Source organism: Pleurodeles waltl, chromosome 8, assembly GCF_031143425.1.
Source record: "Pleurodeles waltl isolate 20211129_DDA chromosome 8, aPleWal1.hap1.20221129, whole genome shotgun sequence".
Taxonomy (NCBI): Eukaryota; Metazoa; Chordata; class Amphibia; order Caudata; family Salamandridae; genus Pleurodeles; species Pleurodeles waltl.
The window spans coordinates 1517034410-1517059002 of record NC_090447.1 but is presented as its reverse complement, the minus strand read 5'-3'; the positions used below and the strand labels follow the sequence as shown (position 1 = coordinate 1517059002).

At 39.6% G+C, this 24593-nt stretch overlaps 15 non-coding genes across 15 annotated transcripts; all 15 read left to right on the top strand.

Moving 5' to 3' along the window:
- Positions 1-2642: 2642 nt before the first annotated feature.
- On the top strand, positions 2643-2715 carry TRNAL-GAG (transfer RNA leucine (anticodon GAG)). Its single transcript has one exon. It is a non-coding gene; the product is annotated as a tRNA-Leu (tRNA).
- A 1672-nt stretch (positions 2716-4387) lies between these two features.
- Positions 4388-4460, top strand: TRNAF-GAA (transfer RNA phenylalanine (anticodon GAA)). The gene has a single exon. It is a non-coding gene; the product is annotated as a tRNA-Phe (tRNA).
- A 494-nt stretch (positions 4461-4954) lies between these two features.
- Positions 4955-5027, top strand: TRNAF-GAA (transfer RNA phenylalanine (anticodon GAA)). The gene has a single exon. It is a non-coding gene; the product is annotated as a tRNA-Phe (tRNA).
- A 1078-nt stretch (positions 5028-6105) lies between these two features.
- Positions 6106-6178, top strand: TRNAF-GAA (transfer RNA phenylalanine (anticodon GAA)). The gene has a single exon. It is a non-coding gene; the product is annotated as a tRNA-Phe (tRNA).
- A 2240-nt stretch (positions 6179-8418) lies between these two features.
- Positions 8419-8491, top strand: TRNAF-GAA (transfer RNA phenylalanine (anticodon GAA)). Its single transcript has one exon. It is a non-coding gene; the product is annotated as a tRNA-Phe (tRNA).
- Positions 8492-8999: 508 nt separating this feature from the next.
- TRNAF-GAA (transfer RNA phenylalanine (anticodon GAA)) lies at positions 9000-9072 on the top strand. The gene has a single exon. It is a non-coding gene; the product is annotated as a tRNA-Phe (tRNA).
- A 2807-nt stretch (positions 9073-11879) lies between these two features.
- On the top strand, positions 11880-11952 carry TRNAF-GAA (transfer RNA phenylalanine (anticodon GAA)). The gene has a single exon. It is a non-coding gene; the product is annotated as a tRNA-Phe (tRNA).
- Positions 11953-12446: 494 nt separating this feature from the next.
- On the top strand, positions 12447-12519 carry TRNAF-GAA (transfer RNA phenylalanine (anticodon GAA)). Its single transcript has one exon. It is a non-coding gene; the product is annotated as a tRNA-Phe (tRNA).
- A 1077-nt stretch (positions 12520-13596) lies between these two features.
- On the top strand, positions 13597-13669 carry TRNAF-GAA (transfer RNA phenylalanine (anticodon GAA)). Its single transcript has one exon. It is a non-coding gene; the product is annotated as a tRNA-Phe (tRNA).
- A 3388-nt stretch (positions 13670-17057) lies between these two features.
- TRNAF-GAA (transfer RNA phenylalanine (anticodon GAA)) lies at positions 17058-17130 on the top strand. The gene has a single exon. It is a non-coding gene; the product is annotated as a tRNA-Phe (tRNA).
- A 2240-nt stretch (positions 17131-19370) lies between these two features.
- TRNAF-GAA (transfer RNA phenylalanine (anticodon GAA)) lies at positions 19371-19443 on the top strand. Its single transcript has one exon. It is a non-coding gene; the product is annotated as a tRNA-Phe (tRNA).
- Positions 19444-19937: 494 nt separating this feature from the next.
- On the top strand, positions 19938-20010 carry TRNAF-GAA (transfer RNA phenylalanine (anticodon GAA)). The gene has a single exon. It is a non-coding gene; the product is annotated as a tRNA-Phe (tRNA).
- A 1673-nt stretch (positions 20011-21683) lies between these two features.
- Positions 21684-21756, top strand: TRNAF-GAA (transfer RNA phenylalanine (anticodon GAA)). Its single transcript has one exon. It is a non-coding gene; the product is annotated as a tRNA-Phe (tRNA).
- Positions 21757-22250: 494 nt separating this feature from the next.
- On the top strand, positions 22251-22323 carry TRNAF-GAA (transfer RNA phenylalanine (anticodon GAA)). Its single transcript has one exon. It is a non-coding gene; the product is annotated as a tRNA-Phe (tRNA).
- A 1078-nt stretch (positions 22324-23401) lies between these two features.
- TRNAF-GAA (transfer RNA phenylalanine (anticodon GAA)) lies at positions 23402-23474 on the top strand. The gene has a single exon. It is a non-coding gene; the product is annotated as a tRNA-Phe (tRNA).
- Positions 23475-24593: the final 1119 nt, after the last annotated feature.

Below are 24593 nucleotides of genomic sequence, written 5' to 3'. Positions count from 1 at the left end.
TCAGCTTTGACTTCCATTATTTCCAGTTTGTATCTTGATTTTAATGTAAAGCTTAGGCTGCATCATCTTCTATTTTCCCATGAACCAAGCTGTCAGATGATATAGCTTGCTTACTCATCCCACACATTTGTGTGCCTATTCAGAGTTTGGAATAAAAGAAGTACCTAGGTTGCGCACCAAAAAAGTAAATGAGTAAATGCACCCAGTTAGCTGCAGAAGGATACCGGAAGTTTAAGACATAGCTGTACCATCAAAGTGAATGATTTGGAGGTGTATGTCTTGTCTACAATGATTAAGAAGAAAACGGAGGGAGCTGTGAAATAACTGGCCGAAATAGCTCAGTTGGGAGAGCGTTAGACTGAAGATATAAAGGTCCCTGGTTCAATCCCGGGTTTCGGCAAAGACTCAGAAGACAGCCTTTTAGGCGTGTTTCTTTCTTGGATTCAGCTTCTGGTGACGTTTTATTTAATTGATAAAACCTTTCATCAACCTAATTGACATACCATCAGTACAAGACAGTACTTGTTTTCTATCTTCCTTTCAAAATGGATTCCACCTCTCTTGCCTTCAGCTTTGACTTCCATTATTTACTGTTTCTATCTTGATTTTTAGGTAACCCGCAGTCTGCATCAGTCTCCATCTTCCCTTGAACCAAAGTGTCGGATGAAATAGCTTGCTTACTCATGCCACACATTTCTGTGCATTAGATTGCTAGCCTATTTAGAGTTTAGAAAAAAAGAAATACCTAGCTTGCAGAATAAAAAACAAATTCCCTAATTACACCCTATTAACTGGAGAAGGATACAACAAAGTTTAAGACATAGCTGTACCCTCACAGTGAATGATTTAGACTTCTGTGTCTTGTCTACAATGATTAAAAATGATACGGAAAGCTTTTCATGACACCTGGCTAAAATATCTCAGTTAGGATAATGTTAGACTAAAGATAAAAAAGGTCCTTGGTTCAATCCTGGGTTGTGCCAAAGACCAAGCACTCAGCTTGTTAGGCATGTTTCTTTCTTGGAGTCACTCTCAAGTGACATTTTATTTCATTGATAAAAACTTGCATCAACCTGATCGACATGCCATCGGTACAAAAGAGAACTTATTTTCTATCTTCCTTTCAAAATGGCTTCCACCTCTCTTGCCTTCAGCTTTGACTTCCATTATTTCCCGTTTCTATCTTGATTTTAATGTAAACCCTAGCCGGCGTCATCTTCCATTTTCCCATGAGCCAAACTGTCAGATGATATAGCTTGCTTGGTCATGCCACACATTTCTGTTTATGAGAGTGGTAGCCTATTCAGAGTTTAGAAAAAAAGAAGTACCTACCTCGCGTAGCAAAAAAGTAAAGGAGTAATTGCCCCCAGTTAGCTACAGAAGGATACAGCAAAGTGTAACACATAGCTGTACCCTCACAGTGAATGATTGCGACTTATATTTCTTGTCTACAATGATTAACAATAATAAGGAAGGCACTGTGAAAAAACGGGCTGAAAGAGCTCAGTTGCGAGGACGTCAAACTTTAGATCTAAGGGTCCCTGGTTAAATCCTTGGTTTGGTCAAAGACTGAGCAGCTAGTTCGTCAGGCAAGTTTCTTTTTTGGAGTCAGCTTCCGGTGACGTTTTATTTAATTAATAAAACCTTTCATCAACCTAATTGACATACCATCAGTACAAGACAGTACGTGTTTTCTATCTTTCTTTGAGAATGGATTCCACCTCTCTTGCCTTCAGCTTTGACTTCCATTATTTGCCGTTTCTATCTCGATTTTAGGGTAAACTGTAGCCTGCATCATTTTCCATCTAACCTTGGACCAAAGTGTCAGATGATATAGCTTGCTTCCTCATGCCACACATTTCTGTGTATTAGATTGCTAGCCTATTTAGCGTTTAGAAAAAAAGAAATACCTAGCTTGCGCAATAAAAAATAAATTGACTAATTGTGCCCAGTTAGCTGCAGAAGGATACAGCATACTTTAACACATAGATGTACCCTCCTAGTGATTGATCAGATGCCCACTTGTTGCCTGCAATGATTAAGAATCATCAGGAAGGTATTCTCTGACAACTGGCCGAAATAGCTCATTTGGGAGAGCGTTAAACTGAAGATCTAAAGCTCTCTGGTTCAATCCCGGGTTTCGGCAAGGACTGAGCACCTAGCTAATTAGGTGTAGTTCTCTCTTGGAGTCAGCTTCAGTAGACATTTTAGTTCATAGATGAAACCTTTTAATAACCTGTTCGACATACCATCAGTAGAGCACAGCACTTGCGTTCTATCTTCCTTTCAAAATGGCTTCCACCTCTCTTGCCTTCAGCTTTGACTTCCATTATTTCCAGTTTCTATCTTGATTTTAATGTAAACCTTAGGCTGCATCATCTTACATTTTCCCATGAACCAAGCTGTCAGATGATATAGCTTGCTTACTCATCCCACACATTTGTGTGCCTATTCAGAGTTTGGAATAAAAAAAAAGTACCTAGGTTGCGCACCAAAAAAGTAAATGAGTAATTTCACCCAGTTAGCTGCAGAAGGATACCGGAAGTTTAAGACATAGCTGTACCCTCAAAGTGAATGATTTCGAGGTGTATGTCTTGTCTACAATGATTAAGAAGAATACAGAGGGACCTGTGAAATAACTGGCTGAAATAGCTCAGTTGGGAGAGCGTTAGACTGAGGATCTAAAGGTCCCTGGTTCAATCCCGGGTTTCGGCAAAACTCAGAAGACAGCTTGTTAGGTGTGTTTCTTTCTTGGATTCAGCTTCTGGTGACGTTTTATTTAATTGATAAAACCTTTCATCAACCTAATTGACATACCATCAGTACAAGACAGTACTTGTTTTCTATCTTCCTTTCAAAATGGATTCCACCTCTCTTGCCTTCAGCTTTGACTTCCATTATTTACTGTTTCTATCTTGATTTTTAGGTAACCCGCAGTCTGCATCAGTCTCCATCTTCCCTTGAACCAAAGTGTCGGATGAAATAGCTTGCTTACTCATGCCACACATTTCTGTGCATTAGATTGCTAGCCTATTTAGAGTTTAGAAAAAAAGAAATACCTAGCTTGCACAATAAAAAACGAATTCCCTAATTACACCCAGTTAACTGGAGAAGGATACAGCAAAGTTTAAGACATAGCTGAACCCTCACAGTGAATGATTTAGACTTCTGTGTCTTGTCTACAATGATTAAAAATGATACGGAAAGCTTTTCATGACACCTGGCTAAAATATCTCAGTTGGGAGAATGTTAGACTAAAGATAAAAAAGGTCCTTGGTTCAATCCTGGGTTGTGCCAAAGACCAAGCACTCAGCTTGTTAGGCATGTTTCTTTCTTGGAGTCACTCTCAAGTGACATTTTATTTCATTGATAAAAACTTGCATCAACCTGATCGACATGCCATCGGTACAAAAGAGCACTTATTTTCTATCTTCCTTTCAAAATGGCTTCCACCTCTCTTGCCTTCAGCTTTGACTTCCATTATTTCCCGTTTGTATCTTGATTTTGATGTAAACCGTAGGCGGCGTCATCTTCCATTTTCCCATGAGCCAAACTGTCAGATGATATAGCTTGCTTAGTCATGCCACACATTTCTGTTTATGAGAATGGTAGCCTATTCAGAGTTTAGAAAAAAAGAAGTACCTAGCTCGCGTAGCAAAAAAGTAAAGGAGTAATTGCCCCCAGTTAGCTACAGAAGGATACAGCAAAGTGTAACACATAGCTGTACCCTCACAGTGAATGATTGCGACTTATATTTCTTGTCTACAATGATTAATAATAATAAGGAAGGCACTGTGAAAAAACGGGCTGAAAGAGCTCAGTTGCGAGGACGTCAAACTTTAGATCTAAGGGTCCCTGGTTAAATCCTTGGTTTGGTCAAAGACTGAGCAGCTAGTTCGTCAGGCAAGTTTCTTTTTTGGAGTCAGCTTCCGGTGACGTTTTATTTAATTAATAAAACCTTTCATCAACCTAATTGACATACCATCAGTACAAGACAGTACGTGTTTTCTATCTTTCTTTGAAAATGGATTCCACCTCTCTTGCCTTCAGCTTTGACTTCCCTTATTTGCCGTTTCTATCTCGATTTTAGGGTAAACTGTAGCCTGCATCATTTTCCATCTAACCTTGGACCAAAGTGTCAGATGATATAGCTTGCTTCCTCATGCCACACATTTCTGTGTATTAGATTGCTAGCCTATTTAGCGTTTAGAAAAAAAGAAATACCTAGCTTGCGCAATAAAAAATAAATTGACTAATTGTGCCCAGTTAGCTGCAGAAGGATACAGCATACTTTAACTCATAGATGTACCCTCCTAGTGATTGATCAGATGCCCACTTGTTGCCTACAATGATTAAGAATCATCAGGAAGGTATTCTTTGACAACTGGCCGAAATAGCTCAGTTGGGAGAGCGTTAGACTGAAGATCTAAAGGTCCCTGGTTCAATCCCGGGTTTCGGCAAGGACTGAGCACCTAGCTAATTAGGTGTAGTTCTCTCTTGGAGTCAGCTTCAGTAGACATTTTAGTTCATAGATGAAACCTTTCAATAACCTGATCGACATACCATCAGTAGAGCACAGCACTTGCGTTCTATCTTCCTTTCAAAATGGCTTCCACCTCTCTTGCCTTCAGCTTTGACTTCCATTATTTCCAGTTTCTATCTTGATTTTAATGTAAACCTTAGGCTGCATCATCTTCCATTTTCCCATGAACCAAGCTGTCAGATGATATAGCTTGCTTACTCATCCCACACATTTGTGTGCCTATTCAGAGTTTGGAATAAAAGAAGTACCTAGGTTGCGCACCAAAAAAGTAAATGAGTAATTGCACCCAGTTAGCTGCAGAAGGATACCGGAAGTTTAAGACATAGCTGTACCCTCAAAGTGAATGATTTCGAGGTGTATGTCTTGTCTACAATGATTAAGAAGAATACGGAGGGACATGTGAAATAAGTGGCCGAAATAGCTCAGTTGGGAGAGCGTTAGACTGAAGATCTAAAGGTCCCTGGTTCAATCCCGGGTTTCGGCAAAGACTCTGAAGACAGCTTGTTAGGCGTGTTTCTTTCTTGGATTCAGCTTCTGGTGACGTTTTATTTAATTGATAAAACCTTTCATCAACCTAATTGACATACCATCAGTACAAGACAGTACTTGTTTTCTATCTTCCTTTCAAAATGGATTCCACCTCTCTTGCCTTCAGCTTTGACTTCCATTATTTACTGTTTCTGTCTTGATTTTTAGGTAACCCGCAGTCTGCATCAGTCTCCATCTTCCCTTGAACCAAAGTGTCGGATGAAATAGCTTGCTTACTCATGCCACACATTTCTGTGCATTAGATTGCTAGCCTATTTAGAGTTTAGAAAAAAAGAAATACCTAGCTTGCACAATAAAAAACGAATTCCCTAATTACACCCAGTTAACTGGAGAAGGATACAGCAAAGTTTAAGACATAGCTGTACCCTCACAGTGAATGATTTAGACTTCTGTGTCTTGTCTACAATGATTAAAAATGATACGGAAAGCTTTTCATGACACCTGGTTTAAATATCTCAGTTGGGAGAATGTTAGACTAAAGATAAAAAAAGGTCCTTGGTTCAATCCTGGGTTGTGCCAAAGACCAAGCACTCAGCTTGTTAGGCATGTTTCTTTCTTGGAGTCACTCTCAAGGGACATTTTATTTCATTGATAAAAACTTGCATCAACCTGATCGACATGCCATCGGTACAAAAGAGCACTTATTTTCGATCTTCCTTTCAAAATGGCTTCCACCTCTCTTGCCTTCAGCTTTGACTTCCATTATTTCCAGTTTCTATCTTGATTTTAATGTAAAGCTTAGGCTGCATCATCTTCCATTTTCCCATGAACCAAGCTGTCAGATGATATAGCTTGCTTACTCATCCCACACATTTGTGTGCCTATTCAGAGTTTGGAATAAAAGAAGTACCTAGGTTGCGCACCAAAAAAGTAAATGAGTAATTGCACCCAGTTAGCTGCAGAAGGATACCGGAAGTTTAAGACATAGCTGTACCATCAAAGTGAATGATTTGGAGGTGTATGTCTTGTCTACAATGATTAAGAAGAAAACGGAGGGAGCTGTGAAATAACTGGCCGAAATAGCTCAGTTGGGAGAGCGTTAGACTGAAGATCTAAAGGTCCCTGGTTCAATCCCGGGTTTCGGCAAAGACTCAGAAGACAGCTTTTTAGGCGTGTTTCTTTCTTGGATTCAGCTTCTGGTGACGTTTTATTTAATTGATAAAACCTTTCATCAACCTAATTGACATACCATCAGTACAAGACAGTACTTGTTTTCTATCTTCCTTTCAAAATGGATTCCACCTCTCTTGCCTTCAGCTTTGACTTCCATTATTTACTGTTTCTATCTTGATTTTTAGGTAACCCGCAGTCTGCATCAGTCTCCATCTTCCCTTGAACCAAAGTGTCGGATGAAATAGCTTGCTTACTCATGCCACACATTTCTGTGCATTAGATTGCTAGCCTATTTAGAGTTTAGAAAAAAAGAAATACCTAGCTTGCAGAATAAAAAACAAATTCCCTAATTACACCCAGTTAACTGGAGAAGGATACAACAAAGTTTAAGACATAGCTGTACCCTCACAGTGAATGATTTAGACTTCTGTGTCTTGTCTACAATGATTAAAAATGATACGGAAAGCTTTTCATGACACCTGGCTAAAATATCTCAGTTAGGATAATGTTAGACTAAAGATAAAAAAGGTCCTTGGTTCAATCCTGGGTTGTGCCAAAGACCAAGCACTCAGCTTGTTAGGCATGTTTCTTTCTTGGAGTCACTCTCAAGTGACATTTTATTTCATTGATAAAAACTTGCATCAACCTGATCGACATGCCATCGGTACAAAAGAGAACTTATTTTCTATCTTCCTTTCAAAATGGCTTCCACCTCTCTTGCCTTCAGCTTTGACTTCCATTATTTCCCGTTTCTATCTTGATTTTAATGTAAACCGTAGCCGGCGTCATCTTCCATTTTCCCATGAGCCAAACTGTCAGATGATATAGCTTGCTTGGTCATGCCACACATTTCTGTTTATGAGAGTGGTAGCCTATTCAGAGTTTAGAAAAAAAGAAGTACCTACCTCGCGTAGCAAAAAAGTAAAGGAGTAATTGCCCCCAGTTAACTACAGAAGGATACAGCAAAGTGTAACACATAGCTGTACCCTCACAGTGAATGATTGCGACTTATATTTCTTGTCTCCAATGATTAACAATAATAAAGAAGGCACTGTGAAAAAACGGGCTGAAAGAGCTCAGTTGCGAGGACGTCAAACTTTAGATCTAAGGGTTCCTGGTTAAATCCTTGGTTTGGTCAAAGACTGAGCAGCTAGTTCGTCAGGCAAGTTTCTTTTTTGGAGTCAGCTTCCGGTGACGTTTTATTTAATTAATAAAACCTTTCATCAACCTAATTGACATACCATCAGTACAAGACAGTACGTGTTTTCTATCTTTCTTTGAAAATGGATTCCACCTCTCTTGCCTTCAGCTTTGACTTCCATTATTTGCCGTTTCTATCTCGATTTTAGGGTAAACTGTAGCCTGCATCATTTTCCATCTAACCTTGGACCAAAGTGTCAGATGATATAGCTTGCTTCCTCATGCCACACATTTCTGTGTATTAGATTGCTAGCCTATTTAGCGTTTAGAAAAAAAGAAATACCTAGCTTGCGCAATAAAAAATAAATTGACTAATTGTGCCCAGTTAGCTGCAGAAGGATACAGCATACTTTAACACATAGATGTACCCTCCTAGTGATTGATCAGATGCCCACTTGTTGCCTGCAATGATTAAGAATCATCAGGAAGGTATTCTCTGACAACTGGCCGAAATAGCTCATTTGGGAGAGCGTTAAACTGAAGATCTAAAGCTCTCTGGTTCAATCCCGGGTTTTGGCAAGGACTGAGCACCTAGCTAATTAGGTGTAGTTCTCTCTTGGAGTCAGCTTCAGTAGACATTTTAGTTCATAGATGAAACCTTTTAATAACCTGTTCGACATACCATCAGTAGAGCACAGCACTTGCGTTCTATCTTCCTTTCAAAATGGCTTCCACCTCTCTTGCCTTCAGCTTTGACTTCCATTATTTCCAGTTTCTATCTTGATTTTAATGTAAACCTTAGGCTGCATCATCTTACATTTTCCCATGAACCAAGCTGTCAGATGATATAGCTTGCTTACTCATCCCACACATTTGTGTGCCTATTCAGAGTTTGGAATAAAAGAAGTACCTAGGTTGCGCACCAAAAAAGTAAATGAGTAATTGCACCCAGTTAGCTGCAGAAGGATACCGGAAGTTTAAGACATAGCTGTACCCTCAAAGTGAATGATTTCGAGGTGTATGTCTTGTCTACAATGATTAAGAAGAATACGGAGGGACATGTGAAATAAGTGGCCGAAATAGCTCAGTTGGGAGAGCGTTAGACTGAAGATCTAAAGGTCCCTGGTTCAATCCCGGGTTTCGGCAAAGACTCAGAAGACAGCTTGTTAGGCGTGTTTCTTTCTTGGATTCAGCTTCTGGTGACGTTTTATTTAATTGATAAAACCTTTCATCAACCTAATTGACATACCATCAGTACAAGACAGTACGTGTTTTCTATCTTCCTTTGAAAATGGTTTCCACCTCTCTTGCCTTCAGCTTTGACTTCGATTATTTGCCGTTTCTATCTCGATTTTAGGGTAAACTGTAGCCTGCATCATTTTCCATCTAACCTTGGACCAAAGTGTCAGATGATATAGCTTGCTTCCTCATGCCACACATTTCTGTGTATTAGATTGCTAGCCTATTTAGCGTTTAGAAAAAAAGAAATACCTAGCTTGCGCAATAAAAAATAAATTGACTAATTGTGCCCAGTTAGCTGCAGAAGGATACAGCATACTTTAACACATAGATGTACCCTCCTAGTGATTGATCAGATGCCCACTTGTTGCCTACAATGATTAAGAATCATCAGGAAGGTATTCTCTGACAACTGGCCGAAATAGCTCAGTTGGGAGAGCGTTAGACTGAAGATCTAAAGGTCCCTGGTTCAATCCCGGGTTTCGGCAAGGACTGAGCACCTAGCTAATTAGGTGTAGTTCTCTCTTGGAGTCAGCTTCAGTAGACATTTTAGTTCATAGATGAAACCTTTCAATAACCTGATCGACATACCATCAGTAGAGCACAGCACTTGCGTTCTATCTTCCTTTCAAAATGGCTTCCACCTCTGTTGCCTTCAGCTTTGACTTCCATTATTTCCAGTTTGTATCTTGATTTTAATGTAAAGCTTAGGCTGCATCATCTTCTATTTTCCCATGAACCAAGCTGTCAGATGATATAGCTTGCTTACTCATCCCACACATTTGTGTGCCTATACAGAGTTTGGAATAAAAGAAGTACCTAGGTTGCGCACCAAAAAAGTAAATGAGTAAATGCACCCAGTTAGCTGCAGAAGGATACCGGAAGTTTAAGACTTAGCTGTACCATCAAAGTGAATGATTTGGAGGTGTATGTCTTGTCTACAAAGATTAAGAAGAAAACGGAGGGAGCTGTGAAATAACTTGCAGAAATAGCTCAGTTGGGAGAGCGTTAGACTGAAGATCTAAAGGTCCCTGGTTCAATCCCGGGTTTCGGCAAAGACTCAGAAGACAGCTTTTTAGGCGTGTTTCTTTCTTGGATTCAGCTTCTGGTGACGTTTTATTTAATTGATAAAACCTTTCATCAACCTAATTGACATACCATCAGTACAAGACAGTACTTGTTTTCTATCTTCCTTTCAAAATGGATTCCACCTCTCTTGCCTTCAGCTTTGACTTCCATTATTTACTGTTTCTATCTTGATTTTTAGGTAACCCGCAGTCTGCATCAGTCTCCATCTTCCCTTGAACCAAAGTGTCGGATGAAATAGCTTGCTTACTCATGCCACACATTTCTGTGCATTAGATTGCTAGCCTATTTAGAGTTTAGAAAAAAAGAAATACCTAGCTTGCAGAATAAAAAACAAATTCCCTAATTACACCCAGTTAACTGGAGAAGGATACAACAAAGTTTAAGACATAGCTGTACCCTCACAGTGAATGATTTAGACTTCTGTGTCTTGTCTACAATGATTAAAAATGATACGGAAAGCTTTTCATGACACCTGGCTAAAATATCTCAGTTAGGATAATGTTAGACTAAAGATAAAAAAGGTCCTTGGTTCAATCCTGGGTTGTGCCAAAGACCAAGCACTCAGCTTGTTAGGCATGTTTCTTTCTTGGAGTCACTCTCAAGTGACATTTTATTTCATTGATAAAAACTTGCATCAACCTGATCGACATGCCATCGGTACAAAAGAGAACTTATTTTCTATCTTCCTTTCAAAATGGCTTCCACCTCTCTTGCCTTCAGCTTTTACTTCCATTATTTCCCGTTTCTATCTTGATTTTAATGTAAACCGTAGCCGGCGTCATCTTCCATTTTCCCATGAGCCAAACTGTCAGATGATATAGCTTGCTTGGTCATGCCACACATTTCTGTTTATGAGAGTGGTAGCCTATTCAGAGTTTAGAAAAAAAGAAGTACCTACCTCGCGTAGCAAAAAAGTAAAGGAGTAATTGCCCCCAGTTAGCTACAGAAGGATACAGCAAAGTGTAACACATAGCTGTACCCTCACAGTGAATGATTGCGACTTATATTTCTTGTCTACAATGATTAACAATAATAAAGAAGGCACTGTGAAAAAACGGGCTGAAAGAGCTCAGTTGCGAGGACGTCAAACTTTAGATCTAAGGGTTCCTGGTTAAATCCTTGGTTTGGTCAAAGACTGAGCAGCTAGTTCGTCAGGCAAGTTTCTTTTTTGGAGTCAGCTTCCGGTGACGTTTTATTTAATTAATAAAACCTTTCATCAACCTAATTGACATACCATCAGTACAAGACAGTACGTGTTTTCTATCTTTCTTTGAAAATGGATTCCACCTCTCTTGCCTTCAGCTTTGACTTCCATTATTTGCCGTTTCTATCTCGATTTTAGGGTAAACTGTAGCCTGCATCATTTTCCATCTAACCTTGGACCAAAGTGTCAGATGATATAGCTTGCTTCCTCATGCCACACATTTCTGTGTATTAGATTGCTAGCCTATTTAGCGTTTAGAAAAAAAGAAATACCTAGCTTGCGCAATAAAAAATAAATTGACTAATTGTGCCCAGTTAGCTGCAGAAGGATACAGCATACTTTAACACATAGATGTACCCTCCTAGTGATTGATCAGATGCCCACTTGTTGCCTGCAATGATTAAGAATCATCAGGAAGGTATTCTCTGACAACTGGCCGAAATAGCTCATTTGGGAGAGCGTTAAACTGAAGATCTAAAGCTCTCTGGTTCAATCCCGGGTTTTGGCAAGGACTGAGCACCTAGCTAATTAGGTGTAGTTCTCTCTTGGAGTCAGCTTCAGTAGACATTTTAGTTCATAGATGAAACCTTTTAATAACCTGTTCGACATACCATCAGTAGAGCACAGCACTTGCGTTCTATCTTCCTTTCAAAATGGCTTCCACCTCTCTTGCCTTCAGCTTTGACTTCCATTATTTCCAGTTTCTATCTTGATTTTAATGTAAACCTTAGGCTGCATCATCTTACATTTTCCCATGAACCAAGCTGTCAGATGATATAGCTTGCTTACTCATCCCACACATTTGTGTGCCTATTCAGAGTTTGGAATAAAAGAAGTACCTAGGTTGCGCACCAAAAAAGTAAATGAGTAATTGCACCCAGTTAGCTGCAGAAGGATACCGGAAGTTTAAGACATAGCTGTACCCTCAAAGTGAATGATTTCGAGGTGTATGTCTTGTCTACAATGATTAAGAAGAATACGGAGGGACCTGTGAAATAAGTGGCCGAAATAGCTCAGTTGGGAGAGCGTTAGATTGAAGATCTAAAGGTCCCTGGTTCAATCCCGGGTTTTGGCAAGGACTGAGCACCTAGCTAATTAGGTGTAGTTCTCTCTTGGAGTCAGCTTCAGTAGACATTTTAGTTCATAGATGAAACCTTTTAATAACCTGATCAACATACCATCAGTAGAGCACAGCACTTGCGTTCTATCTTCCTTTCAAAATGGCTTCCACCTCTGTTGCCTTCAGCTTTGACTTCCATTATTTCCAGTTTCTATCTTGATTTTAATTTAAAGCTTAGGCTGCATCATCTTCCATTTTCCCATGAACCAAGCTGTCAGATGATATAGCTTGCTTACTCATCCCACACATTTGTGTGCCTATTCAGAGTTTGGAATAAAAGAAGTACCTAGGTTGCGCACCAAAAAAGTAAATGAGTAATTGCACCCAGTTAGCTGCAGAAGGATACCGGAAGTTTAAGACATAGCTGTACCCTCAAAGTGAATGATTTCGGGGTGTATGTCTTGTCTACAATGATTAAGAAAAATACGGAGGGACCTGCGCAATAAGTGGCCGAAATAGCTCAGTTGGGAGAGCGTTAGACTGAAGATCTAAAGGTCCCTGGTTCAATCCCGGGTTTCGGCAAAGACTCAGAAGACAGCTTGTTAGGCGTGTTTCTTTCTTGGATTCAGCTTCCGGTGACGTTTTATTTAATTAATAAAACCTTTCATCAACCTAATTGACATACCATCAGTACAAGACAGTACTTGTTTTCTAACTTCCTTTCAAAATGGATTCCACCTCTCTTGCCTTCAGCTTTGACTTCCATTATTTGCCGTTTCTATCTCGATTTTAGGGTAAACTGTAGCCTGCATCATTTTCCATCTAACTTTGGACCAAAGTGTCAGATGATATAGCTTGCTTCCTCATGCCACACATTTCTGTGTATTAGATTGCTAGCCTATTTAGCGTTTAGAAAAAAAGAAATACCTAGCTTGCGCAATAAAAAATAAATTGACTAATTGTGCCCAGTTAGCTGCAGAAGGATACAGCATACTTTAACACATAGATGTACCCTCCTAGTGATTGATCAGATGCCCACTTGTTGCCTACAATGATTAAGAATCATCAGGAAGGTATTCTCTGACAACTGGCCGAAATAGCTCAGTTGGGAGAGCGTTAGACTGAAGATCTAAAGGTCCCTGGTTCAATCGCGGGTTTCGGCAAGGACTGAGCACCTAGCTAATTAGGTGTAGTTCTCTCTTGGAGTCAGCTTCAGTAGACATTTTAGTTCATAGATGAAACCTTTTAATAACCTGATCGACATACCATCAGTAGAGCACAGCACTTGCGTTCTATCTTCCTTTCAAAATGGCTTCCACCTCTCTTGCCTTCAGCTTTGACTTCCATTATTTCCAGTTTCTATCTTGATTTTAATGTAAAGCTTAGGCTGCATCATCTTCCATTTTCCCATGAACCAAGCTGTCAGATGATATAGCTTGCTTACTCATCCCACACATTTGTGTGCCTATTCAGAGTTTGGAATAAAAAAAAAGTACCTAGGTTGCGCACCAAAAAAGTAAATGAGTAATTTCACCCAGTTAGCTGCAGAAGGATACCGGAAGTTTAAGACATAGCTGTACCCTCAAAGTGAATGATTTCGAGGTGTATGTCTTGTCTACAATGATTAAGAAGAATACAGAGGGACCTGTGAAATAACTGGCCGAAATAGCTCAGTTGGGAGAGCGTTAGACTGAAGATCTAAAGGTCCCTGGTTCAATCCCGGGTTTCGGCAAAACTCAGAAGACAGCTTGTTAGGTGTGTTTCTTTCTTGGATTCAGCTTCTGGTGACGTTTTATTTAATTGATAAAACCTTTCATCAACCTAATTGACATACCATCAGTACAAGACAGTACTTGTTTTCTATCTTCCTTTCAAAATGGATTCCACCTCTCTTGCCTTCAGCTTTGACTTCCATTATTTACTGTTTCTATCTTGATTTTTAGGTAACCCGCAGTCTGCATCAGTCTCCATCTTCCCTTGAACCAAAGTGTCGGATGAAATAGCTTGCTTACTCATGCCACACATTTCTGTGCATTAGATTGCTAGCCTATTTAGAGTTTAGAAAAAAAGAAATACCTAGCTTGCAGAATAAAAAACAAATTCCCTAATTACACCCAGTTAACTGGAGAAGGATACAACAAAGTTTAAGACATAGCTGTACCCTCACAGTGAATGATTTAGACTTCTGTGTCTTGTCTACAATGATTAAAAATGATACGGAAAGCTTTTCATGACACCTGGTTTAAATATCTCAGTTGGGAGAATGTTAGACTAAAGATAAAAAAAGGTCCTTGGTTCAATCCTGGGTTGTGCCAAAGACCAAGCACTCAGCTTGTTAGGCATGTTTCTTTCTTGGAGTCACTCTCAAGGGACATTTTATTTCATTGATAAAAACTTGCATCAACCTGATCGACATGCCATCGGTACAAAAGAGCACTTATTTTCTATCTTCCTTTCAAAATGGCTTCCACCTCTCTTGCCTTCAGCTTTGACTTCCATTATTTCCCGTTTCTATCTTGATTTTGATGTAAACCGTAGGCGGCGTCATCTTCCATTTTCCCATGAGCCAAACTGTCAGATGATATAGCTTGCTTAGTCATGCCACACATTTCTGTTTATGAGAATGGTAGCCTATTCAGAGTTTAGAAAAAAAGAAGTACCTAGCTCGCGTAGCAAAAAAGTAAAGGAGTAATTGCCCCCAGTTAGCTACAGAAGGATACAGCAAAGTGTAACACATAGCTGTACCCTCACAGTGAATGATTGCGACTTATATTTCTTGTCTACAATGATTAATAATAATAAGGAAGGCCCTGTGAAAAAACGGGCTGAAAGAGCTCAGTTGCGAGGACGTCAAACTTTAGATCTAAGGGTCCCTGGTTAAATTCTTGGTTTGGTCAAAGACTGAGCAGCTAGTTCGTCAGGCAAGTTTCTTTTTTGGAGTCAGCTTCCGGTGACGTTTTATTTAATTAATAAAACCTTTCATCAACCTAATTGACATACCATCAGTACAAGACAGTACGTGTTTTCTATCTTCCTTTGAAAATGGATTCCACCTCTCTTGCCTTCAGCTTTGACTTCCATTATTTCCCGTTTCTATCTCGATTTTAGGGTAAACTGTAGCCTGCATCATTTTCCATCTAACCTTGGACCAAAGTGTCAGATGATATAGCTTGCTTCCTCATGCCACACATTTCTGTGTATTAGATTGCTAGCCTATTTAGCGTTTAGAAAAAAAGAAATACATAGCTTGGGCAATAAAAAATAAATTGACTAATTGTGCCCAGTTAGCTGCAGAAGGATACAGCATACTTTAACACATAGATGTACCCTCCTAGTGATTGATCAGATGCCCACTTGTTGCCTACAATGATTAAGAATCATCAGGAAGGTATTCTTTGACAACTGGCCGAAATAGCTCAGTTGGGAGAGCGTTAGACCGAAGATCTAAAGGTCCCTGGTTCAATCCCGGGTTTTGGCAAGGAGTGAGCACCTAGCTAATTAGGTGTAGTTCTCTCTTGGAGTCAGCTTCAGTAGACATTTTAGTTCATAGATGAAACCTTTCAATAACCTGATCGACATACCATCAGTAGAGCACAGCACTTGCGTTCTATCTTCCTTTCAAAATGGCTTCCACCTCTCTTGCCTTCAGCTTTGACTTCCATTATTTCCAGTTTCTATCTTGATTTTAATGTAAACCTTAGGCTGCATCATCTTACATTTTCCCATGAACCAAGCTGTCAGATGATATAGCTTGCTTACTCATCCCACACATTTGTGTGCCTATTCAGAGTTTGGAATAAAAGAAGTACCTAGGTTGCGCACCAAAAAAGTAAATGAGTAAATGCACCCAGTTAGCTGCAGAAGGATACCGGAAGTTTAAGACATAGCTGTACCCTCAAAGTGAATGATTTCGAGGTGTATGTCTTGTCTACAATGATTAAGAAGAAAACGGAGGGACCTGTGAAATAACTGGCCGAAATAGCTCAGTTGGGAGAGTGTTAGACTGAAGATCTAAAGGTCCCTGGTTCAATCCCGGGTTTCGACAAAGACTCAGAAGGCAGCTTGTTAGGCGTGTTTCTTTCTTGGATTCAGCTTCTGGTGACGTTTTATTTAATTGATAAAACCTTTCATCAACCTAATTGACATACCATCAGTACAAGACAGTACGTGTTTTCTATCTTCCTTTGAAAATGGTTTCCACCTCTCTTGCCTTCAGCTTTGACTTCGATTATTTGCCGTTTCTATCTCGATTTTAGGGTAAACTGTAGCCTGCATCATTTTCCATCTAACCTTGGACCAAAGTGTCAGATGATATAGCTTGCTTCCTCATGCCACACATTTCTGTGTATTAGATTGCTCGCCTATTTAGCGTTTAGAAAAAAAGAAATACCTAGCTTGCGCAATAAAAAATAAATTGACTAATTGTGCCCAGTTAGCTGCAGAAGGATACAGCATACTTTAACACATAGATGTACCCTCCTAGTGATTGATCAGATGCCCACTTGTTGCCTACAATGATTAAGAATCATCAGGAAGGTATTCTCTGACAACTGGCCGAAATAGCTCAGTTGGGAGAGCGTTAGACTGAAGATCTAAAGGTCCCTGGTTCAATCGCGGGTTTCGGCAAGGACTGAGCACCTAGCTAATTAGGTGTAGTTCTCTCTTGGAGTCAGCTTCAGTAGACATTTTAGTTCATAGATGAAACCTTTCAATAACCTGATCGACATACCATCAGTAGAGCACAGCACTTGCGTTCTATCTTCCTTTCAAAATGGCTTCCACCTCTCTTGCCTTCAGCTTTGACTTCCATTATTTCCAGTTTCTATCTTGATTTTAATGTAAAGCTTAGGCTGCATCATCTTCTATTTTCCCATGAACCAAGCTGTCAGATGATATAGCTTGCTTACTCATCCCACACATTTGTGTGCCTATTCAGAGTTTGGAATAAAAGAAGTACCTAGGTTGCGCACCAAAAAAGTAAATGAGTAAATGCACCCAGTTAGCTGCAGAAGGATACCGGAAGGTTAAGACATAGCTGTACCATCAAAGTGAATGATTTGGAGGTGTATGTCTTGTCTACAATGATTAAGAAGAATACGGAGGGACCTGTGAAATAAGTGGCCGAAATAGCTCAGTTGGGAGAGCGTTAGACTGAAGATCTAAAGGTCCCTGGTTCAATCCCGGGTTTCGGCAAAGACTCAGAAGACAGCTTGTTAGGTGTGTTTCTTTCTTGGATTCAGCTTCTGGTGACGTTTTATTTAATTGATAAAACCTTTCATCAACCTAATTGACATACCATCAGTACAAGACAGTACTTGTTTTCTATCTTCCTTTCAAAATGGATTCCACCTCTCTTGCCTTCAGCTTTGACTTCCATTATTTACTGTTTCTATCTTGATTTTTAGGTAACCCGCAGTCTGCATCAGTCTCCATCTTCCCTTGAACCAAAGTGTCGGATGAAATAGCTTGCTTACTCATGCCACACATTTCTGTGCATTAGATTGCTAGCCTATTTAGAGTTTAGAAAAAAAGAAATACCTAGCTTGCAGAATAAAAAACAAATTCCCTAATTACACCCAGTTAACTGGAGAAGGATACAGCAAAGTTTAAGACATAGCTGTACCCTCACAGTGAATGATTTAGACTTCTGTGTCTTGTCTACAATGATTAAAAATGATACGGAAAGCTTTTCATGACACCTGGCTAAAATATCTCAGTTAGGATAATGTTAGACTAAAGATAAAAAAGGTCCTTGGTTCAATCCTGGGTTGTGCCAAAGACCAAGCACTAAGCTTGTTAGGCATGTTTCTTTCTTGGAGTCACTCTCAAGTGACATTTTATTTCATTGATAAAAACTTGCATCAACCTGATCGACATGCCATCGGTACAAAAGAGAACTTATTTTCTATCTTCCTTTCAAAATGGCTTCCACCTCTCTTGCCTTCAGCTTTGACTTCCATTATTTCCCGTTTCTATCTTGATTTTAATGTAAACCGTAGCCGGCGTCATCTTCCATTTTCCCATGAGCCAAACTGTCAGATGATATAGCTTGCTTGGTCATGCCACACATTTCTGTTTATGAGAGTGGTAGCCTATTCAGAGTTTAGAAAAAAAGAAGTACCTACCTCGCGTAGCAAAAAAGTAAAGGAGTAATTGCCCCCAGTTAGCTACAGAAGGATACAGCAAAGTGTAACACATAGCTGTACCCTCACAGTGAATGATTGCGACTTATATTTCTTGTCTACAATGATTAACAATAATAAGGAAGGCACTGTGAAAAAACGGGCTGAAAGAGCTCAGTTGCGAGGACGTCAAACTTTAGATCTAAGGGTCCCTGGTTAAATCCTTGGTTTGGTCAAAGACTGAGCAGCTAGTTCGTCAGGCAAGTTTCTTTTTTGGAGTCAGCTTCCGGTGACGTTTTATTTAATTAATAAAACCTTTCATCAACCTAATTGACATACCATCAGTACAAGACAGTACGTGTTTTCTATCTTTCTTTGAAAATGGATTCCACCTCTCTTGCCTTCAGCTTTGACTTCCATTATTTGCCGTTTCTATCTCGATTTTAGGGTAAACTGTAGCCTGCATCATTTTCCATCTAACCTTGGACCAAAGTGTCAGATGATATAGCTTGCTTCCTCATGCCACACATTTCTGTGTATTAGATTGCTAGCCTATTTAGCGTTTAGAAAAAAAGAAATACCTAGCTTGCGCAATAAAAAATAAATTGACTAATTGTGCCCAGTTAGCTGCAGAAGGATACAGCATACTTTAACACATAGATGTACCCTCCTAGTGATTGATCAGATGCCCACTTGTTGCCTGCAATGATTAAGAATCATCAGGAAGGTATTCTCTGACAACTGGCCGAAATAGCTCATTTGGGAGAGCGTTAAACTGAAGATCTAAAGATCTCTGGTTCCATCCCGGGATTTGGCAAGGACTGAGCACCTAGCTAATTAGGTGTAGTTCTCTCTTGGAGTCAGCTTCAGTAGACATTTTAGTTCATAGATGAAACCTTTTAATAACCTGTTCGACATACCATCAGTAGAGCACAGCACTTGCGTTCTATCTTCCTTTCAAAATGGCTTCCACCTCTCTTGCCTTCAGCTTTGACTTCCATTATTTCCAGTTTCTATCTTGATTTTAATGTAAACCTTAGGCTGCATCATCTTACATTTTCCCATGAACCAAGCTGTCAGATGATATAGCTTGCTTACTCATCCCAAACATTTGTGTGCCTATTCAGAGTTTGGAATAAAAGAAGTACCTAGGTTGCGCACCAAAAAAGTAAATGAGTAATTGCACCCAGTTAGCTGCAGAAGGATACCGGAAGTTTAAGACATAGCTGTACCCTCAAAGTGAATGATTTCGAGGTGTATGTCTTGTCTACAATGATTAAGAAGAATACGGAGGGACCTGTGAAATAAGTGGCCGAAATAGCTCAGTTGGGAGAGCGTTAGATTGAAGATCTAAAGGTCCCTGGTTCAATCCCGGGTTTTGGCAAGGACTGAGCACCTAGCTAATTAGGTTTAGTTCTCTCTTGGAGTCAGCTTCAGTAGACATTTTAGTTCATAGATGAAACCTTTTAATAACCTGATCAACATACCATCAGTAGAGCACAGCACTTGCGTTCTATCTTCCTTTCAAAATGGCTTCCACCTCTGTTGCCTTCAGCTTTGACTTCCATTATTTCCAGTTTCTATCTTGATTTTAATGTAAAGCTTAGGCTGCATCATCTTCCATTTTCCTATGAACCAAGCTGTCAGATGATATAGCTTGCTTACTCATCCCACACATTTGTGTGCCTATTCAGAGTTTGGAATAAAAGAAGTACCTAGGTTGCGCACCAAAAAATTAAATGAGTAATTGCACCCAGTTAGCTGCAGAAGGATACCGGAAGTTTAAGACATAGCTGTACCCTCAAAGTGAATGATTTCGGGGTGTATGTCTTGTCTACAATGATTAAGAAAAATACGGAGGGACCTGCGCAATAAGTGGCCGAAATAGCTCAGTTGGGAGAGCGTTAGACTGAAGATCTAAAGGTCCCTGGTTCAATCCCGGGTTTCGGCAAAGACTCAGAAGACAGCTTGTTAGGCGTGTTTCTTTCTTGGAGTCAGCTTCCGGGGACGTTTTATTTAATTAATAAAACCTTTCATCAACCTAATTGACATACCATCAGTACAAGACAGTACTTGTTTTCTATCTTCCTTTCAAAATGGATTCCACCTCTCTTGCCTTCAGCTTTGACTTCCATTATTTACTGTTTCTGTCTTGATTTTTAGGTAACCCGCAGTCTGCATCAGTCTCCATCTTCCCTTGAACCAAAGTGTCGGATGAAATAGCTTGCTTACTCATGCCACACATTTCTGTGCATTAGATTGCTAGCCTATTTAGAGTTTAGAAAAAAAGAAATACCTAGCTTGCACAATAAAAAACGAATTCCCTAATTACACCCAGTTAACTGGAGAAGGATACAGCAAAGTTTAAGACATAGCTGTACCCTCACAGTGAAGGATTTAGACTTCTGTGTCTTGTCTACAATGATTAAAAATGATACGGAAAGCTTTTCATGACACCTGGCTAAAATATCTCAGTTAGGATAATGTTAGACTAAAGATAAAAAAGGTCCTTGGTTCAATCCTGGGTTGTGCCAAAGACCAAGCACTCAGCTTGTTAGGCATGTTTCTTTCTTGGAGTCACTCTCAAGGGACATTTTATTTCATTGATAAAAACTTGCATCAACCTGATCGACATGCCATCGGTACAAAAGAGCACTTATTTTCTATCTTCCTTTCAAAATGGCTTCCACCTCTCTTGCCTTCAGCTTTGACTTCCATTATTTCCCGTTTCTATCTTGATTTTGATGTAAACCGTAGCCTGCGTCATCTTCCATTTTCCCATGAGCCAAACTGTCAGATGATATAGCTTGTTTAGTCCTGCCACACATTTCTGTTTATGAGAGTGGTAGCCTATTCAGAGTTTAGAAAAAAAGAAGTACCTACCTCGCGTAGCAAAAAAGTAAAGGAGTAATTGCCTCCAGTTAGCTACAGAAGGATACAGCAAAGTGTAACACATAGCTGTACCCTCATAGTGAATGATTGCGACTTATCTTTCTTGTCTACAATGATTAATAATAATAAGGAAGGCACTGTGAAAAAACGGGCTGAAAGAGCTCAGTTGCGAGGACGTCAAACTTTAGATCTAAGGGTCCCTGGTTAAATCCTTGGTTTGGTCAAAGACTGAGCAGCTAGTTCGTCAGGCAAGTTTCTTTTTTGGAGTCAGCTTCCGGTGACGTTTTATTTAATTAATAAAACCTTTCATCAACCTAATTGACATACCATCAGTACAAGACAGTACGTGTTTTCTATCTTTCTTTGAAAATGGATTCCACCTCTCTTGCCTTCAGCTTTGACTTCCCTTATTTGCCGTTTCTATCTCGATTTTAGGGTAAACTGTAGCCTGCATCATTTTCCATCTAACCTTGGACCAAAGTGTCAGATGATATAGCTTGCTTCCTCATGCCACACATTTCTGTGTATTAGATTGCTAGCCTATTTAGCGTTTAGAAAAAAAGAAATACCTAGCTTGCGCAATAAAAAATAAATTGACTAATTGTGCCCAGTTAGCTGCAGAAGGATACAGCATACTTTAACTCATAGATGTACCCTCCTAGTGATTGATCAGATGCCCACTTGTTGCCTACAATGATTAAGAATCATCAGGAAGGTATTCTTTGACAACTGGCCGAAATAGCTCAGTTGGGAGAGCGTTAGACTGAAGATCTAAAGGTCCCTGGTTCAATCCCGGGTTTCGGCAAGGACTGAGCACCTAGCTAATTAGGTGTAGTTCTCTCTTGGAGTCAGCTTCAGTAGACATTTTAGTTCATAGATGAAACCTTTCAATAACCTGATCGACATACCATCAGTAGAGCACAGCACTTGCGTTCTATCTTCCTTTCAAAATGGCTTCCACCTCTCTTGCCTTCAGCTTTGACTTCCATTATTTCCAGTTTCTATCTTGATTTTAATGTAAACCTTAGGCTGCATCATCTTCCATTTTCCCATGAACCAAGCTGTCAGATGATATAGCTTGCTTACTCATCCCACACATTTGTGTGCCTATTCAGAGTTTGGAATAAAAGAAGTACCTAGGTTGCGCACCAAAAAAGTAAATGAGTAATTGCACCCAGTTAGCTGCAGAAGGATACCGGAAGTTTAAGACATAGCTGTACCCTCAAAGTGAATGATTTCGAGGTGTATGTCTTGTCTACAATGATTAAGAAGAATACGGAGGGACATGTGAAATAAGTGGCCGAAATAGCTCAGTTGGGAGAGCGTTAGACTGAAGATCTAAAGGTCCCTGGTTCAATCCCGGGTTTCGGCAAAGACTCTGAAGACAGCTTGTTAGGCGTGTTTCTTTCTTGGATTCAGCTTCTGGTGACGTTTTATTTAATTGATAAAACCTTTCATCAACCTAATTGACATACCATCAGTACAAGACAGTACTTGTTTTCTATCTTCCTTTCAAAATGGATTCCACCTCTCTTGCCTTCAGCTTTGACTTCCATTATTTACTGTTTCTGTCTTGATTTTTAGGTAACCCGCAGTCTGCATCAGTCTCCATCTTCCCTTGAACCAAAGTGTCGGATGAAATAGCTTGCTTACTCATGCCACACATTTCTGTGCATTAGATTGCTAGCCTATTTAGAGTTTAGAAAAAAAGAAATACCTAGCTTGCACAATAAAAAACGAATTCCCTAATTACACCCAGTTAACTGGAGAAGGATACAGCAAAGTTTAAGACATAGCTGTACCCTCACAGTGAATGATTTAGACTTCTGTGTCTTGTCTACAATGATTAAAAATGATACGGAAAGCTTTTCATGACACCTGGTTTAAATATCTCAGTTGGGAGAATGTTAGACTAAAGATAAAAAAAGGTCCTTGGTTCAATCCTGGGTTGTGCCAAAGACCAAGCACTCAGCTTGTTAGGCATGTTTCTTTCTTGGAGTCACTCTCAAGGGACATTTTATTTCATTGATAAAAACTTGCATCAACCTGATCGACATGCCATCGGTACAAAAGAGCACTTATTTTCGATCTTCCTTTCAAAATGGCTTCCACCTCTCTTGCCTTCAGCTTTGACTTCCATTATTTCCAGTTTCTATCTTGATTTTAATGTAAAGCTTAGGCTGCATCATCTTCCATTTTCCCATGAACCAAGCTGTCAGATGATATAGCTTGCTTACTCATCCCACACATTTGTGTGCCTATTCAGAGTTTGGAATAAAAGAAGTACCTAGGTTGCGCACCAAAAAAGTAAATGAGTAATTGCACCCAGTTAGCTGCAGAAGGATACCGGAAGTTTAAGACATAGCTGTACCATCAAAGTGAATGATTTGGAGGTGTATGTCTTGTCTAAAATGATTAAGAAGAAAACGGAGGGAGCTGTGAAATAACTGGCCGAAATAGCTCAGTTGGGAGAGCGTTAGACTGAAGATCTAAAGGTCCCTGGTTCAATCCCGGGTTTCGGCAAAGACTCAGAAGACAGCTTTTTAGGCGTGTTTCTTTCTTGGATTCAGCTTCTGGTGACGTTTTATTTAATTGATAAAACCTTTCATCAACCTAATTGACATACCATCAGTACAAGACAGTACTTGTTTTCTATCTTCCTTTCAAAATGGATTCCACCTCTCTTGCCTTCAGCTTTGACTTCCATTATTTACTGTTTCTATCTTGATTTTTAGGTAACCCGCAGTCTGCATCAGTCTCCATCTTCCCTTGAACCAAAGTGTCGGATGAAATAGCTTGCTTACTCATGCCACACATTTCTGTGCATTAGATTGCTAGCCTATTTAGAGTTTAGAAAAAAAGAAATACCTAGCTTGCAGAATAAAAAACAAATTCCCTAATTACACCCAGTTAACTGGAGAAGGATACAACAAAGTTTAAGACATAGCTGTACCCTCACAGTGAATGATTTAGACTTCTGTGTCTTGTCTACAATGATTAAAAATGATACGGAAAGCTTTTCATGACACCTGGCTAAAATATCTCAGTTAGGATAATGTTAGACTAAAGATAAAAAAGGTCCTTGGTTCAATCCTGGGTTGTGCCAAAGACCAAGCACTCAGCTTGTTAGGCATGTTTCTTTCTTGGAGTCACTCTCAAGTGACATTTTATTTCATTGATAAAAACTTGCATCAACCTGATCGACATGCCATCGGTACAAAAGAGAACTTATTTTCTATCTTCCTTTCAAAATGGCTTCCACCTCTCTTGCCTTCAGCTTTGACTTCCATTATTTCCCGTTTCTATCTTGATTTTAATGTAAACCGTAGCCGGCGTCATCTTCCATTTTCCCATGAGCCAAACTGTCAGATGATATAGCTTGCTTGGTCATGCCACACATTTCTGTTTATGAGAGTGGTAGCCTATTCAGAGTTTAGAAAAAAAGAAGTACCTACCTCGCGTAGCAAAAAAGTAAAGGAGTAATTGCCCCCAGTTAACTACAGAAGGATACAGCAAAGTGTAACACATAGCTGTACCCTCACAGTGAATGATTGCGACTTATATTTCTTGTCTCCAATGATTAACAATAATAAAGAAGGCACTGTGAAAAAACGGGCTGAAAGAGCTCAGTTGCGAGGACGT